The 16,524-nt window shown below is 27.2% G+C and overlaps 1 long non-coding RNA gene across 1 annotated transcript in view; it reads left to right on the forward strand.

The window, feature by feature from the left end:
- LOC139425134 (uncharacterized) overlaps window positions 1-16,468 on the forward strand; it is a 20,827-nt gene extending 4,359 nt beyond the window's left edge. The window contains exons 2-3 of the long non-coding RNA XR_011636364.1: window positions 3,343-3,491; window positions 16,356-16,468. This is a non-coding gene — a long non-coding RNA (uncharacterized lncRNA). The remainder of the gene's footprint in view (window positions 1-3,342; window positions 3,492-16,355) is intronic.
- Window positions 16,469-16,524: the final 56 nt, after the last annotated feature.

A 16,524-nucleotide genomic window follows, 5' to 3' on the forward strand; every position in this document is an offset into this window, starting at 1 on the left:
TAAAAGTACTAAATTTAAAAAGTAACGAAGTACAAGTAAAAGTACGTACTTTTTACTTGTACCGGCGGTACAAGTAACGAAAGTAAAAGTACTGCCATATATGATTTTGGCCACAAGCCCACGTCAACATATTTCTCAAACTCAAAATCCTCTAAATTTCTTTCCGCCTCGGTATTATCGTCCTCTTGCTGAACCCCAATATAGTTTTCAGTGGGATCAGAGGGTTTCTGGTAGTCAAGACAGTTATTAGTAAACTAAACAAGTTTGTCATTGACGACGAGAACAGAAGTGCGAGAAAAAAAATTACGTCGGGCGTTAAGCGGCGCTGCGGAAGTCCCCCGTAATAGACGCGAAAAAATACACTGACCAAAAACAAGCGACGGGTAATTCCCCGTTCCGTTCGATAGACGCGCACATGCATGGGTTGATTGATCTCAGGGTTGCCAACCTTATAATATTTTTTTTTTTAATATTAGATATTTTTTTTAATTCAAAATATCACCTATTGATTTCAGTGGGGACTGGGGCCCTTTGCTTCCACGGGGCCCTGGGCTGCAGCCCAAAAAGCCCTTATGTAGATCCGCCCCTGTCCTGATGATAATATCGGAAAATAAAGTTATTTAACCAAAATTGTACTGAAAATAGCATTAAAAATATTTTACTTAATATAACAGTAAAATTTAACAAAATACTTTTTTATCGGAAAAGAAAATTATTATCTCAAAATTGTAAATAATATCGGAAAAGAAAGTTATTTACATAATATTGTACTCAAAATAAGCACGCAAAATATTTTACTCAAAATAACACTTAAAATATTTTACACAAAATAACAGAAAAAAATAACAAAGTACCTTTTTATTTACGCAACTTGTACTCAAAATTGCACATATTGTACACATACTAACTTATTTATTCAAAATCATACTCAAAATATCTTACTCAAAATTGTGCTCAAAATATTTCACTCAAAATAACAGAAAAAAAATTAACAAAATACTTTTTAATGATTTTCGTGAGATCTTGGAAACAGAAAGAAAGGAAAAAGTTAACTATTTAAATAAAATTGAGGAATATTTATTAAAAAAATTTCATGATAAACATCGTTATTTGCTTTAGGATTTTATAACTTTTTTTAACTTTATTTTTCTCTAAAAAATTTTCTGCAATGCAAGTAGATCCTGATGGTAATATCTTCAAAGAAAGTTATCTACTCATAATCGTCAGTACATACTTTTGAACTATATAGTTAAAAAAATTGTATTAACAAGAGGAAAATTGATGTTAATTTAGCCACAATAGATTTATTCAATTAAATATTACTTCTTTTTTAATAACAATACATTCATGTATTTATTTCCAGTTATAGTGCTTTCAGTTATTTTTCATTTAGCTCAATTAATTATTTTCCTTATAACCCAGCGATTGCTTATTCGATTGATTATTCAATGTAAGCTTAAAATAATATTCTGTAATATGTTACGAAAGACACTTCACCACACTGTTAAATTTAAACAAAACCTTTATTTAATTAAATAAAAGATATGCATGCAAAATATTTTATTTCAAATAATAATATACAATCAGTTACATATTTCTGTAAATTTTCTTCCTCAGTTTGTCTTCAAAATATATAGCAGAACTTCATTTTTTAATCTTTTAATATAACAAAAAATGTATATTTCTTGACTTGAATTTTTTAACAATCATTATATAATTACATAAATATAAAAAGCATTTAAAAAAATTATCGCCAAACAACTTCACATTATTGCGCTCTGTTCTTTGTTAACAGGAAAACGAATAACCAATGCTGTCTTTTAATTTTTATATACTTCTTAAGCATTAAAACTTAAAATGTTGCACATATTCCAAGCTCTAGAAATCTTCTTTTTATTTTATCAGACACAGTTCATAGCAGAAATTAACTTTGTTGCCTTGGGTTTGAGTTCGGTTCAATTCAGTATAGATGAATTACAATTTCAGGCTATTAAAAGCAATCAATCATGTTGTTTTTGAAGTACACATTGAAAACTTAATTTCTTTGTACTCCTGATTTCAAATTTTTGTAGAAAAACTCCTTCAGCAGATAGTATCAGTTTAATAGCAGCAAATAAATTTCTTCCACAAAAGTAAACTGCTTTCAACTTGGGACCTCCCACCAGTTCATTACTGGTACGCTGCACAGGGTTCGGACCTGTCTCTGTTTTGCAGCTGCCCCAGGACTTCGTTTTGCAGCATTCCCAGGATTTTTCGATGGAATTAACCCGCATTTGCGTTACATTGAGAGGAAGACGACGAGAACCACCCACGGCTAGCCTGAAGGCTAGTCTTTCCACTGAGCCATCGCTACATTCGGACTTAGCAAGATTCGGAAGTGGTTACTTGAAAATCATGACATTTTAGAATGGGGAACAGATTTTCTCTCTTTACTCCTGCTCCCTTCCCGCTAGTCCTCCTCACCTCCTTAATTGTTTAGGCGCATCATGGAGGCAGCTGTTGGTTTAGCACAGTGCTAAGGCAAACTTATTAGCCAAAGAGCCAAATATGAACATTATAACAATTTTTTAAAAAAAATTGGGAGCCAAATCTGCTTGTTTATTAAAATTTTATTACACTAAATAAGTAGTGCACTAAATAAAAGTAAATTTCGTACTTAATAAATATTTATTAATGCGAACCATGTGCTTGCATCTCCTTGGAAAGTTTGAGTAAGTCAGGTTTGTATGTTGTTGTTTTTAATTTTAATTTTCCAAGTTCTCATCAATAAGACGACTTCTCAGTTTACTCTTGATAATGTTCATGTTTGAAAAAGATTGTTCGCATAGATATGTAGAACCGAAAAGGGAAAGAACAGCAAATGCGAGCCTTTTCAGGTGATCAGGCGAGCCTTTTCAGATCTCCATTTCAAATAAAAATTCTTTGAATTGGCGATGATTAAGAGCTTTAGCTAAAATGGAGATGATAAAATCACTAATTCTTTACAAATTTCATCCGGAAATGTTTGCGCACAAAGCGCTTCTTGGTGAATGATACAATGGTAAACAAGTATCCCGTGATTAATTTTTCTTTCAAAATAGCAACAGACCCTTTTCTTACGCCGGTCATACTTTTGGCCCCATCTGTTTACGTTTACGAAAATTAATAAAATTAAACTCGATGTTCGTTACGTATTTTCACAACAATATAACATTTTAATTACATATCTATCTTTTAACTTAAACAAAAAATTATACATGTTTTCGATTTATCGAAGAATTTTAATTTATCAAAATAAGATGTAATTTTGTTCTTACCAAGTTTTTTTTTTTTTTAATGAAAATATTATTGCGCCTTCCGTAGATATTCGTGCCAGAGCCGCACTTAAGGAGCCAAAGAGCCACATGCGGCTCTGGAGCCGCACTTTGCCGACCACTGGTTTAGCAGAAGATTTTTGATTTTCTTAGGTGACGGGATCCTTTGGACCTAGTGCAGGCTTTCTTACACCAGGGGTAAGTTACACCAGGGATGAGTAACAACAACAAAAGCAAATTTCTTTCCTTAAGAGACACGGAATGTTTTATTTTGTTTAATACATGTTTAAAGATAATTCCTTCAACTCAGAATTTGTAAATTTTCCTTTTCTTATATAAATTGCTTAAGTGTAAAAAAATAAATAAGATTTTATGACTAAAAAATTCGTCAGTACTTGGATATTTGATAGTAATATGCAAATTTAATTTAACACATTATAAATTCTAAGGTGACTTTTACCGATAAAATTTAAAGTATACTGGTGTCCATCAGTTTATCATATGTCCATCGTAAAAGTAAGTTCAGCGTTTCAAAACTTGTATTAAGTTTTATTTCAGTCATTAAAACTATTGCTGGAGATGGAGAAGAATTGTATTAAGTTTTGAATTTTATCTCCTTCACCTGTTGTTCATCTATTTTGTCTCATTCATCTGTTTAGTGTTATTCATATGTTATAATTTTCGAGTTAAATGAATCAAACATATCACGATGTCTATTTCAGAAGTTATACAATTTCAAAAGTGTATATTTATATTACATTATATTACATCTATAGTTAGATTCATTTGTTATTTTGAATTTCTTTATAGTGAAAATTGTTCCAAAACTATAATTAATATTAAGAAAAACCATTTTTATTTGATAAAAAATCATTATTTTTTTCAAATATTTAAAAATAATTTTAAAATTTAAGAAGATTTAACTGCAATTAAAAAGACTCACTAAAAATGAGCTATTTGAATAAATTTAATTGCAATTAATTACACAATCTTTATGTAAATGGAATATTTGCTTTCATAAGAATACATTTTTAAAAACTAAGTTAACAAAAGCAAATTTCAAGTATAAAAATCAACTATTTTTTCTTCCAAAATTATTTCCATTTTATAATTTCCTGTCTCTGTTTGTGGCTTGTATACAGTGCTACTAACTTATTGATTAATTGCTCTAAAGTTTGTTTTTTTATCAGAATTATTTTCTCCCTTTTAAGGGTAATGCGAATCTAATTTGATTGATAGCTATTAGGCTTTGACTTATGATGCTTCCATAATTTTCGTCAGTAGATTTACAGACATTTTCCAGACACTTTAGTTTTCCTTCTTAAATCAGTGATTAATTATTTGGTAGGAATCTTGCTTTTATTTCCCATATCAATAGATTAAATTGTTCATTCGTAAAATCTATAAAAATGTTTAACATAACATGGATCATGAGAGTTTAATGTAATATGCATCATTGAGAGTTTATAGATTTAAATCACTAAGCGTTATATTTGCAACTGTCGTATTTATGATGTGCCCAAAAATTTGAAACCGATGTTTCTGGAAGTATTGATTATTTAATTTTAAAGAGATTTATCGATTCTGCATTGATTCATTCTATATTGAGGTTCAACATTGAGATTCCATATTGATACAATCCACATAGAGATTCGATATTGATTCATTCTATATGGAGATTCCATATTGATTTAGACTATATTGAGATTTTACATTGTGTCATTTTATATTAATTGTAAGAAAAGGAAGGCATCAATTTTATATTTTGTATATTTTGTTTGTATAAACTGCCGGCAACTATTTCTAGCCAAGCCTAAAGGAACTAGAAAAAGAATCAGACCTCGCTTTAGATGAATTGACTGTCTTGAAAAAGCCGTGGATATTCTGACAACCAAGAATTGGAGGACAGTTGCACAACAGAGAGATGCCTAGAAGTAACTTCAAGAGAAGGCCAGAGCCCACCTAGGGCGGTCGTGCCACTGAAGAAAAGAAGATTTCTTTGTATAAACTCATATTCTATTTTTTCATACAAATTAATTCCATATTGAGATTCTACATTAAGATCCCCTCTATATTTTGTATTCCTTTATTTAAAAACCTATTCTATAATTTTCTATTGATTCATTCTATATTCAGCTATAATCTGCACTGCTATTCATTCTATGTTTTTTTTTATATCCTTGCATAAAAACATGATTCTGCATAAAGGTACAATTCTTTCAATATTAAGTTCCATTGAACATTTTGAATTTCTCCGTAAAGAAACATTTTCTACATTTCTGTATGAATCTATTCTGTTACTGAGATATATTCTACATGGATGTTCATTCTATATTTTGTGTTTCTTTATATATAACAGATTTCTGTAGATCTGCATAGCTTAATTCTGTATTGAGATAAGTTCAACGTTGAGTTTCATTCTAAATGTTGCATTTCTTTAAATCGGCAAATTTTTAATGTTTCTGTCTAGATTCATTTTATATAATAATATTCTATATAATAATATTCTATATATTGACATTCTAGATATTGATATTCTGTATATTCATATTCTATAGATGAATATTCTATATATTATAGATTCATTCTATATATCGAAATAATTTTAAAAGCAGTAGTTTTCAGAATTCATAGTTTTTTTCAAATGGAAGAATAAGAAATATCCATTATTCTAAAATTTACTGTAAAAACATTGGTATAAAGAGTAAAGATTAATTATACCTTTATTTTTAAGAACGGCATTTGATGACTTTGTGTCTCATAACAATGAAAGATACTTACCGAATTTCGAAAGCAATTTTACAAATTTTATTTTTGCAAAGAAAATAACTTTTTGTGCTCTTTACTTATAAATCAATTTATTTATTTTGATTCTCGAAATATTTTGTTTTAAAAATGAACATTGAAATATAATGTATTAATTTCATCATTTTTAAAGAAATGATTTATAAACATTACATTTTATGAACGGCATAAAATGTGAAGTTTATTTTCAGTATTTAGTTTCACATTAAAAATTGCACTTACGACTTACTTTTGTAAATATGCACGTACGTACAACTTTTAACTCCAGAAAGGACATAATGAACGCAAATTTTAGTAATTCCAATCATTTTGGCTATAGACTGTTCTCAAAAAAAGAAAGAAGAGCTATTTGAAAATACTTACAAGGCCTCACAAAGACTTCATCAGAGATGATAAACTTACTTCCCAAGGCATGCCTTAACTCAGAAAAGTGCAAACCGATATAAAAAGCATGATAAAGATGTGATTAGGGAATGTGGGATAATAAATTGAGTTTTATATTAAAAGAGAAATTTAGAACTAATAGGCATTTTCAACAATAAAAACAAAGTCAAATTAAATTTCAGATAAACATGGAGTCTGCGGTAAGAAATTTGTAGTAAGATGGTAACGGATACATAAACAAGATTCCGATTAACCTTGTTTAAGTTCATTAATAAAACATGACTTAAAAAAATAATAAGATTTGAACTGCAATGTCATTTCAAAATTTTTTTAATCACATGAATACTATCATTTTTTACAATACCTTTTGATGATTTCTAGCCATATTTCAAGAGTTTTTCTTAGAAATTTTTTTTTTCCAGATTTTTTTAAAATTACATTTTTCAATTTTAGTAAGCTGAAATTCTATTATTTTCAGACGATCGAAAATAGTTTCAAAAAGTTTTTATAAGTAGGAAACGTATTTCTTTAAGGAAAGTTTGTAAGTGACTGTGACATTTACCATGGAAGACGAAATTAGTGAATGTTGATATTCGTTTAGCAGCTTTGGTGATCAGAATGTCTAAAACATTTGTAAAATATAATTTTCCATTACATCAGCAAATATCGACATTAAACATGCATATAGCTAAAATATAGGCTTTGGTAGAGTTTAGATATAGTATATGCTAAATATTTATAATGCTAAATATTTGTTTATTCTAAATATATAATTTTATGGAGTGAAAAACAACAATATTTGATATAATTGTTTTTATTCAATACATTACTACCAGTAAGCGATGAACTTCGGCACTTAGTATACCATATATGTACCTTAAATGAAGCAGATTATCAAAAATAAGTGCAATGTTAAAACATTTAGAAAATATTTCGGATATTCATCAAAGTAATTTTGTGAATGTCAACAACCGTAAGATTTCGGACTAAGTATAGCATATATGTACCTTAAATGAAGAAGATCAAAAATAAGTGCAATGTTAAAACATTTAGAAAATATTTCGGATATTCATCAAAATAATTTTGTGAATGTCAACAACCGTAAGATTTCGGACTAAGTATACCATATATGTACCTTAAATGAAGAAGATCAAAAATAAGTGCAATGTTAAAACATTTAGCGAATGACTCGAACATTCATTAAAGTAATTTTGTGCATGTCATTTTTGCAGTCATTCATTTTCATTGTGCAGTAATTTTGTGCACACGCATGTGCATTTCGGACTTAGAATAACATATATATATTTTAAATGAAGCAGATTACCAAATGTAAGAGCGATGTTATAGCATTTGGCAAATGTTTCATTCATACACAAAGATAATTTTGTGAATGAACCACAAGATCACAGACTTTCAGTGTAACAGATTTTAATAGAAGCTTTCCCAAAACTTTTGACCCAAAAGTATATTTGCTTATAATATTGGATTTAATTTAAACCAATCGATTTTAAATAATGTTTCAAAAATTCATATACAGAGATTAAAACAAATTTACCTGCGAGATACAATATTTTTTTCCATTGGGCCAATGCCTTCTTAGTAGTTTTAAGATGCAGTTCAATAATATACACAATGATATTTAAAAATAATTGTTTTCATAACTGGAAAAATTCTAATTTCTATATTCGTATGCAATTTGAGTTTCAAAAAACATATAAATATTAAGATAAAAAAGTCTTACCTTATATTCTTATTTCCTATGAACATTTTAAATAGTCCAGCAGTTTGGAAGTAATGAATTTTTAGCATACAATATTTTAAGAAAATACTTTTTGGGAAAACCTTGATTATAATAATAAAATTCATTAGAATGTTATGTAAAAGTCTGCTACTAGCAATAATATAGTTTTTAATGTAATTGGCCATAACTTAAAGACTCATTCAATAGACTTAGTGACCCACAGATCTATTTTAGGCTTCAGTATACCATGCTTCTATTATCTACGCGTGTTTTCATATATAATGTAACAAAAACATTTTTTTTTAAAATTTGAAATCATAAAAAATGACTTAACCAACTACTATTACAGTATGTGATCATGGATAATGCTTTTAACTCAAAACAAAAAGTAATAAAGATTGTAAGAATCACTTTTATTTCATAAACACTTTAAGTGCAATTGCAATTAAAAAAGGCTTTTTTAAGTTTGTTAGTTTGCTTTTTTCATGTAATCTTATTCTACTCTTTAAACTAATTTTTCTCGACATTGGGCACTAATAGAATTGCTATACACCTTAATCTTTTATATCAGTAAATATTTACTATGCTTTACTATCAGTAAATATTTATTTAAGTAATTTTTACTACTTAAAACAGTTTAAATGATAACTATGGTAATCTATTTCGAAAAAAATGTAACCTTACAGCAACAGTTATAAAATTAATATTATATAGCAAAATATCTAAAAAAAACATTTTTCCTCATCGAATTATTTCTTTAAATTTTAAAATACATCCGAAATCATGACAATAGTGAAGTAATGAGCAATTTATAAAGTTTTTTTTTAACTTCCGTTTCATTCAAATTATTTCATTCAAAATAATTATTTATAGAGTTGTTGTATTTCAGTTAATTTCTCCTATGTAATGGAAACAAGGAATGTTTTTTATTTTAGATAGCAATTTTTTTGGATAATCAATTAATCAAAAAATTATACTCATCTTATTGACATTTGTGATGCCATTGGCTGAATAAATACTGTACTATAAATTGAAATATTCTTACCTGAAAAATTTCCCTTTTATCACATTCGTTTCATAGCAATTCTCCGACCTAAAATTATAATTATATTTATTAAAGGGCATTAGTATAAAAATAATTTTGTAGATTTTAATTCCCTCTTTCCTTTTGAATCAATATTTTGTACCCTTATTGATCATGAAATAATGTTATCATTTATTCATAAGACAATCATAGATTTGTCAAGACAATTATTAAGACAATCATTGATTTATGATTTTATTTTATTCAGAATTATTTTCATCATCATGATTTCATCTTGATTTTGTTTTATCATTAGTCAATAATCAGTTAAGCATAAGTTTTTTGTATCTATTATAATTATTAGCTCTTAACGTTAACGAATACATGGTACATTTTTGTATGAAATTTTATTATGTAGTATTTGAAAGTAAAAATAAGTTTACTAAGCTAGAGTGAGGAAGACAATTTATTTGCCATTTTTAAATATATTTGTTTGATGTAATTATTTTCATTAGATTAATTATATTATTACATAAAGTTTGTCTTTAAACATGTTTTAATAACTAATTAAAAGGTAATATAATCTGAATTCAGAAACTGAATTGCCAGTATTTGAGCTATTGTTTTGCATCTCAACTTTTGAGCTAATTCTAATTTTTTTAAGTTAAAAATTCCGCGTAAAAACAAATTTTGTGAAAATTTAGAAATTAAGTTATACGACTGTAAAAAAGCTGTTAACAATGAAAGACGTAACAAACAATATTTTAATAAAGAAATTTTAATGTAGGATACAAATTAATATACGGAATTATGTGAATATTTTCAAGGAAGCTTTCAAATATTTTTAAAATCTAAATATTATTAATAAGAATAAGATAACCAATAATAATTAACAGTTTCTTTATGTTTAATTTAAAATAAAGTCTTTTTTTTTATAAATTATTGTGTTCTGAGATTTATAAGAAATAAAATATAAATAAGAAAGAATATTATTTATATAGTACAAAAAGAATTAAAAATGTTTAATTACATTTAATCATTGATTTGAAAAATTTAGCAAAGACATTTTGCCCAAAATAATAAAATAATAACTAAAATATTTCATCGCTAAAAGTATTTTGACTGAATTTACTATTTTACAAAATATCTTAATCGTAACAAATAAATATAATTATTTGTTATATATATTACATTTATATGCTTGTATTTTTCTTAAGTATTTAATTTTTAGGAGAAAGAACTCAGTTTCTTACTTACTAAAATCGTTAAGATTCAAATTTTTTTATAAATTATGCATTATTATTTTTTTAAAAAAAATATAAAAACGAATTTCTGAAAAAATTAAATATTTAACTTTAAAAATTTCAATTGATTGTACAATATAAATAAATTACTGTAGCGTTAGACTGAAAAAGGACACGGGTCTTGCAAATAACTTCTCGAAGAAAATAAAATATCTACGGTTTTTACACTTTTTTACGTCTCAAAAGAATGGTTTTTATTAATTAAAGAAATTAAAAAGCATTACATGTATGGTACAGTCCTTAACTTAAAAACAAACAAACAAACAATAATACGAATTTCTAAATAAAAAAACGAGTTTTATCAACTACAATTCAACCTCCTACTTTTCAAATCGTTAAAAAATTAGCAAAACCTTGAATTAATGACTACTTACAGCAGTGTTTCCCAAACTTATGACTTTTGTGTACCCTTTCTAAATTTTTCGTAACGCTGAGTACCCCTAATAAAAAAATGAATGAATTTTTTGCTATAAAAAATCGCAGAAAGGTAAAAATCACAACTGGCTGTTGACACCACTAGTTATTAACTGTTAACTCTGCAAAAAATATCCAATAATAAAATACGTAATCGTAAATTTTCATGGCTAGCTTTGTTTTTAAATAAAATTTTTTGAAATTTTCCTTTGTTGCAAGATATTTCGCATAAGAACGCGTGCCCCTCCTAAACTGTTCCCGTACCCCTGGGGGTACGCGTACCACACTTTGGGAAACACTGACTTACAGTAACAAATTGATGTGAAATTCGTATTAAAATTTGAGTTTGCATATGTAAAATATCATGATGGAGCAGTCTCACTGAGTAACTAGATAAAGTGAATATTTTAGTAAAAATTGAACTTAAGTTAAGCATTTAAAAATGTTCTAATAGTTACTTACAGTAACTGCTTAAAATGAATATTTTAATAAAAATTTAACTTATAAATTTAAAATATCACGATTTAATGATTTTCTACGCGTAACTTGTTAAAATGAATATTTTCAATTAAAATTGAACTAAAAAAAAAAAAAAAATCACGAGTTAATAATTACTTAAATGAATATTTTAATAAAAGTAGTGATTTTAAATACGTAAAAAATCATGATTAAATAATCACTGACAGTAACTGGTTAAAGTGAATATTTTAATAACAATTGAACTTATACAATTTAAACTACCTCAATTTAACAATTACTTTCAGTAACTCGCTAAAGTGAATATTTCAATAAAAATTGAGCTTATAAATTTAAAACATATTAAAAATAAATAAGAAAGATCTTAGAACCGAAAACTACTTACTTAAGTCAACAAGATTTTATGCACCTAAATATCGTAACTGCAATGCATTTTGAATTGACATGTAAACAATTTTCATTAAAAAAGAAAGTAATCGCTAAGGAATTTTACATTTCAAATAACGATTGCTTTTAACTTAATTTTGTAAGAGACCTATTCTAAATACCTAAAAAAAGGAAGAAGAAAAAATCCATTCTATCCAATCAAACTCCCCCACTTTTCATGTGACCTATGACGCTTAAGAGTTCTTATTAGTATTACAACATCATGGAATCAGAAGGGGTAGGTCAGGAGCAACGATTTATGATTGATTTATGTGAATATAACCCAGGAATTAAACTTATTTAACTAAAAAAATATCGAAAAAGGAGGAGATGTTTAGTGATGTTAACTTAAATTTGAAATTTATACATCTTTGCATCAGTTGTTTTGAGGAGTCAAAGAACTTGAATAGAAAGGAAAGTATATTTTTCTTTACTTTAAAAAGAATTTATAAGCATGTAGATAACTGCCGACTGGGGAAAAAAGTATGGCCAAAACTACCAGAATAAGGTACAATTTATCGCATTTCCAACTGTATGTTAACACCAAAAATCTCAGCTTATTGGTAATGATTTTGGTAAAATTAAGAATAAAATATGGTTTTATAATATGTGATTAAATTTGGTACATGTGGTAAAATTTGGTACTTTTATCACGATACCTTAGAGCAGTGTTTCTCAAAGTGTGGTACGCGTACCTCCAGGGGTGCGGGAACAGTTTAGCGGGGGTACGCGTTCTTATACGAAATATTTTGCAACAAACGAAAATTTCAAAAAAAATGTATTTAAAAACAAAGCTAGACATGAAAATTTACGATTACGTATTTTTCTATTGGCTATTTTTTGCAGAGTTAACAGTTAATAATTAGTGGTGTCAACAGCCAGTTGAGATTTTTCACTTTGTGCTATTTTTTATGGTAAGAAATACATTAATTTTTTCATTAGTGGTACACACCGTTATGAAAAATTTAGAAAGGGTACGCAAAAGTCATAAGTTTGGGAAACACCTTCTCAGAGCATTGACATATTGGCATTTATTCGATTAAATTTACTTTTCAATTTTGCGTTTTTTACTAAATATCTGATGGTAAGAAATACAATTTTGCAAACCAAAGTTTCTGGTAAACCGCTATATGAACCAAAATATGTACCAATACATACAGAATTTAAGCTATTCATTTGGTAATTTTTCCGTTTATTTGGTTACGACTTACCGGAAATTCTGGTCTTCAAAATTTTAATTATAATTACTACGCATTTACTAAAAAAGGCGAAATTAAAAAGCAAATTTAACAGAATAAATGGTTTTTATACAATGCTCTAAATTATCGTATTGAAATTCTTAAATTTTACTACAATTGGCAAATTTTATCTCAGATTATAAAACCATATTTCATTGGTAATTTTACGAAAATAATTACTAAAGCGCTTCGGTAACCCAATTTTTTAGTGTTCCCGTACAGCTAGAAATATGGTAAAATTTACCATATTCGGGAAGTTTTGAGCACGCTTCTTTGATCATAAGCTTTGAACAATTCCATACGATAACGAAAGTATTTTAAAAACTATTCTAAGGGTATTGTTATTTAATTTTAAAACACTATAAGTTGTGTAGCAGTATAGTTACATACCTTAAAAAAATACTTGTTATTTTATACCCATAACATATAGTTTTAGAACAAATACTCGTATTAGATGCAGAAAACTTACTCGTATTAGATGTAGAAGTTATTAGAATACTCGTATTAAATGGAGAAAAAAGAACCAAAAAGGATATCCAAATTTTGACGAATCATAATTGAGGTCTTTTAGAGCACCGAAGGAATTTAAATAATTAAAATATATTTTATCTACCTGGTCACATTGAAATGCGCTTCATCAAGTATCTTTGTAAAATAAGTTTGCTTAAAAGGAGTTGTTTTTTTTATTAATTTTAATTTCTTCATTTCAGTGATCGATCTCGATTATGATTCACCAGAGTTTGAATCCATTTATCTTTCCACTTAAATATCTTAAATATCCACTTAAATAACTATCTCTTACAATTTCATTAGATTTTTATTTTACAAACATTCTTAAAATATATATTTAAGGTGCTGATTCATAACATCTCGCATTCATTCTGTTAATCACACTTTTCGAACAATTTTATGTAAAATTGTTTGCGTTTATTTGTGTAATAGTAAACATGCATGTTGGCATATTACTTTTTATAATACAATCATTTCTTACACCATTTATTATCCTACATTATTAATTATAGGAAATTTCTGAAAATTATTTGTATGACTATTTGTCGAGCAACAACAATAGTGTCTACGTTTGTGTTAGGCATGTTGGTATACGATAGCAAAATTTAAACACTTTCATTCGAATAGTTTTGTTTAAGAAAACTATTCGAAAAAAATATCACTGAGCATAAAATTTTAAATTTTGAAATTTATTATTATAGTACTTAATTATTCTTTTTATAAAGCTAACCGTTTTTGAATTTTTAGCGGTATGTATCGGTAATATTAAGTAAAGAAAAATTGTCAAAAATAGTTTTAGAAAATTCCGACTAATAATTATGTGCTTATAATTGTTTAAGGGACTAAAATTAGAAATGATACCAATAAGGATTTTATTGTCGATAAATAATCATCTAAATTTTTAGAGTAGATCTTAGAATAGCTCACCTTGTGGCTATTTTTTAAAATCTTGCCAAACTACGGAAGATATTTCAGGGAATTTGAGTAAATAAATCGTTAATTATTCAAATAAATTATTAATGTTGCTTGAATAAATTGTATTTTATTTATCAAAAATGAGCGCTGATCCCATTAATAATCGCCAACTTGGCAAGATTTCAAAAAGTCGCCAAGAGGTGGTCTCTTCTAGGATTTTAAAATTTTTTATCATTTATGAGTATCTATAAGCTATTGTTCATTATGAAAAATAAGAAAAATTTTACAAGTCGTTATTAATTATTTTGAAAAAGCAATGATGCGGTAAGGGATTGCTTACATAAATTCTGCATGAGAAACTACTTGAAGTTAAAATTAAGTATTTCGTAAATTATCTCCATTACTGATTATTAGTTGAAGAGAGTGAAGAAAATATGTTGAAATAAAACATGAAACATTTACAGCGTGCTTCCAGTCAGAGGTGCCTAAAAGGAGGAAAAATAGAGGACAGGCAAGTGGTAATAGCCTTAGAGGAGATGTTAGAGGAGATACTCCTCTGAGGTTAAAACCATTTTAGGGGAAAAGGGCACTTTTAATAAGTTTTATAACTGGATAATAAATAGTTTGGGGAATATTTTTTTAACATATAGCGTGGATAATTTTTAATGTTTTGTTTAAGCGGAAGAATATGTTTTTTAAAAATAGTTTTCTGCGCAGATGCTTTTTGTCAGAGTTTGTTTTCATTTTCATACTTTATTGCTTTTATTTATAACAAATATATTTTATACTTTAATATTTTTGTTTTTTACTTTTAAAAGAGTATTCCTTTCAGCTAAATTAATTTTTTTTTCAACTCAAAACCTAACGATCACAAAATATTAAATTAAGGAAAAACTCATTAAAATTATCTCTGGTTTAACTGGGTAGGGTATAACATGTAAAAGAGGGGATGAACGCTTTAATTTTTTTGGGAGGGGTATTGAAACTCTTTAAAACTATTTTGTAAGACATATTTTCCATAATTTTATTTCCTTTTAAATAAATTTAAAATGAAAAATATTGGTAAAGCACGTAGAAACGGTATTTTAGTTAGGCACTATTCCTAAAATTAAGAAGACTGCTAAAATAATGCTCATTTTTTCTTATCGTAGTTTATAATGAAATTACACTGAGAAAAAAAGTACAGTTAAAACCACCAGAATATGGTAAAATTTATAGTGTTTTTGGTTTATGGGAACACCAAAATGCTCGGTAATTTTTACTGATGTGCTTTGGTAATGTTTCTGGTAAGCTTAACAATAACATATGGTTTGATGCTATGGGATAAAATTTGGTAAATGAGGTAAAATTTGGCAGTTTTATTATGATATCATAGAGCATACCATTTATTCGGTCAAATTTACTTTACAGTTTTGTATTTTTTACTAAATATGTGGTATTACGAACTATAATTTTCAAAGCCAGAAAAATTGTGAAGAGTTTAAAAAAATGTCTACTTTATCATTTTAAATTAAAGCTATATTTCATATACAATTATTTTGATAAACTTATCTCAATACTGTCGCTTTTTTTAAAAAACAAGTAGCTGTTAAATGTTGCATCTCTATTACATTGAACTATGATTTGTATGATGAACATTTGTAGCAAAATTTAAAAGAGTTTTAATTATTTTTTAAATTTAATTTTTAAACATAAACCACACAATTATAACTGCATTTTTAAGATGTGAAACTTTTTATTATAAGTTCTTATTACATTGATTTTAAAATAAAACCAGTAACACTTATCTCTAAAATTAAAGACCTTTGATATTTTATTCTTTAGACTTCAATGTCAGGGATTGTCCTGCCAACTCCCACTACACAACATGTGGCACAGCATGTCCACTGACATGTGAGAACTACCTAAACCCACCCAAGATATGTATTCTTGTATGCAAGATCGGATGCAAATGCGATGAAGGTTACGTTTTGAAGGATGGTAGCTGTGTATT

Source organism: Parasteatoda tepidariorum, chromosome 3 (genome assembly GCF_043381705.1).
Source record: "Parasteatoda tepidariorum isolate YZ-2023 chromosome 3, CAS_Ptep_4.0, whole genome shotgun sequence".
Lineage (NCBI taxonomy): Eukaryota > Metazoa > Arthropoda > Arachnida > Araneae > Theridiidae > Parasteatoda > Parasteatoda tepidariorum.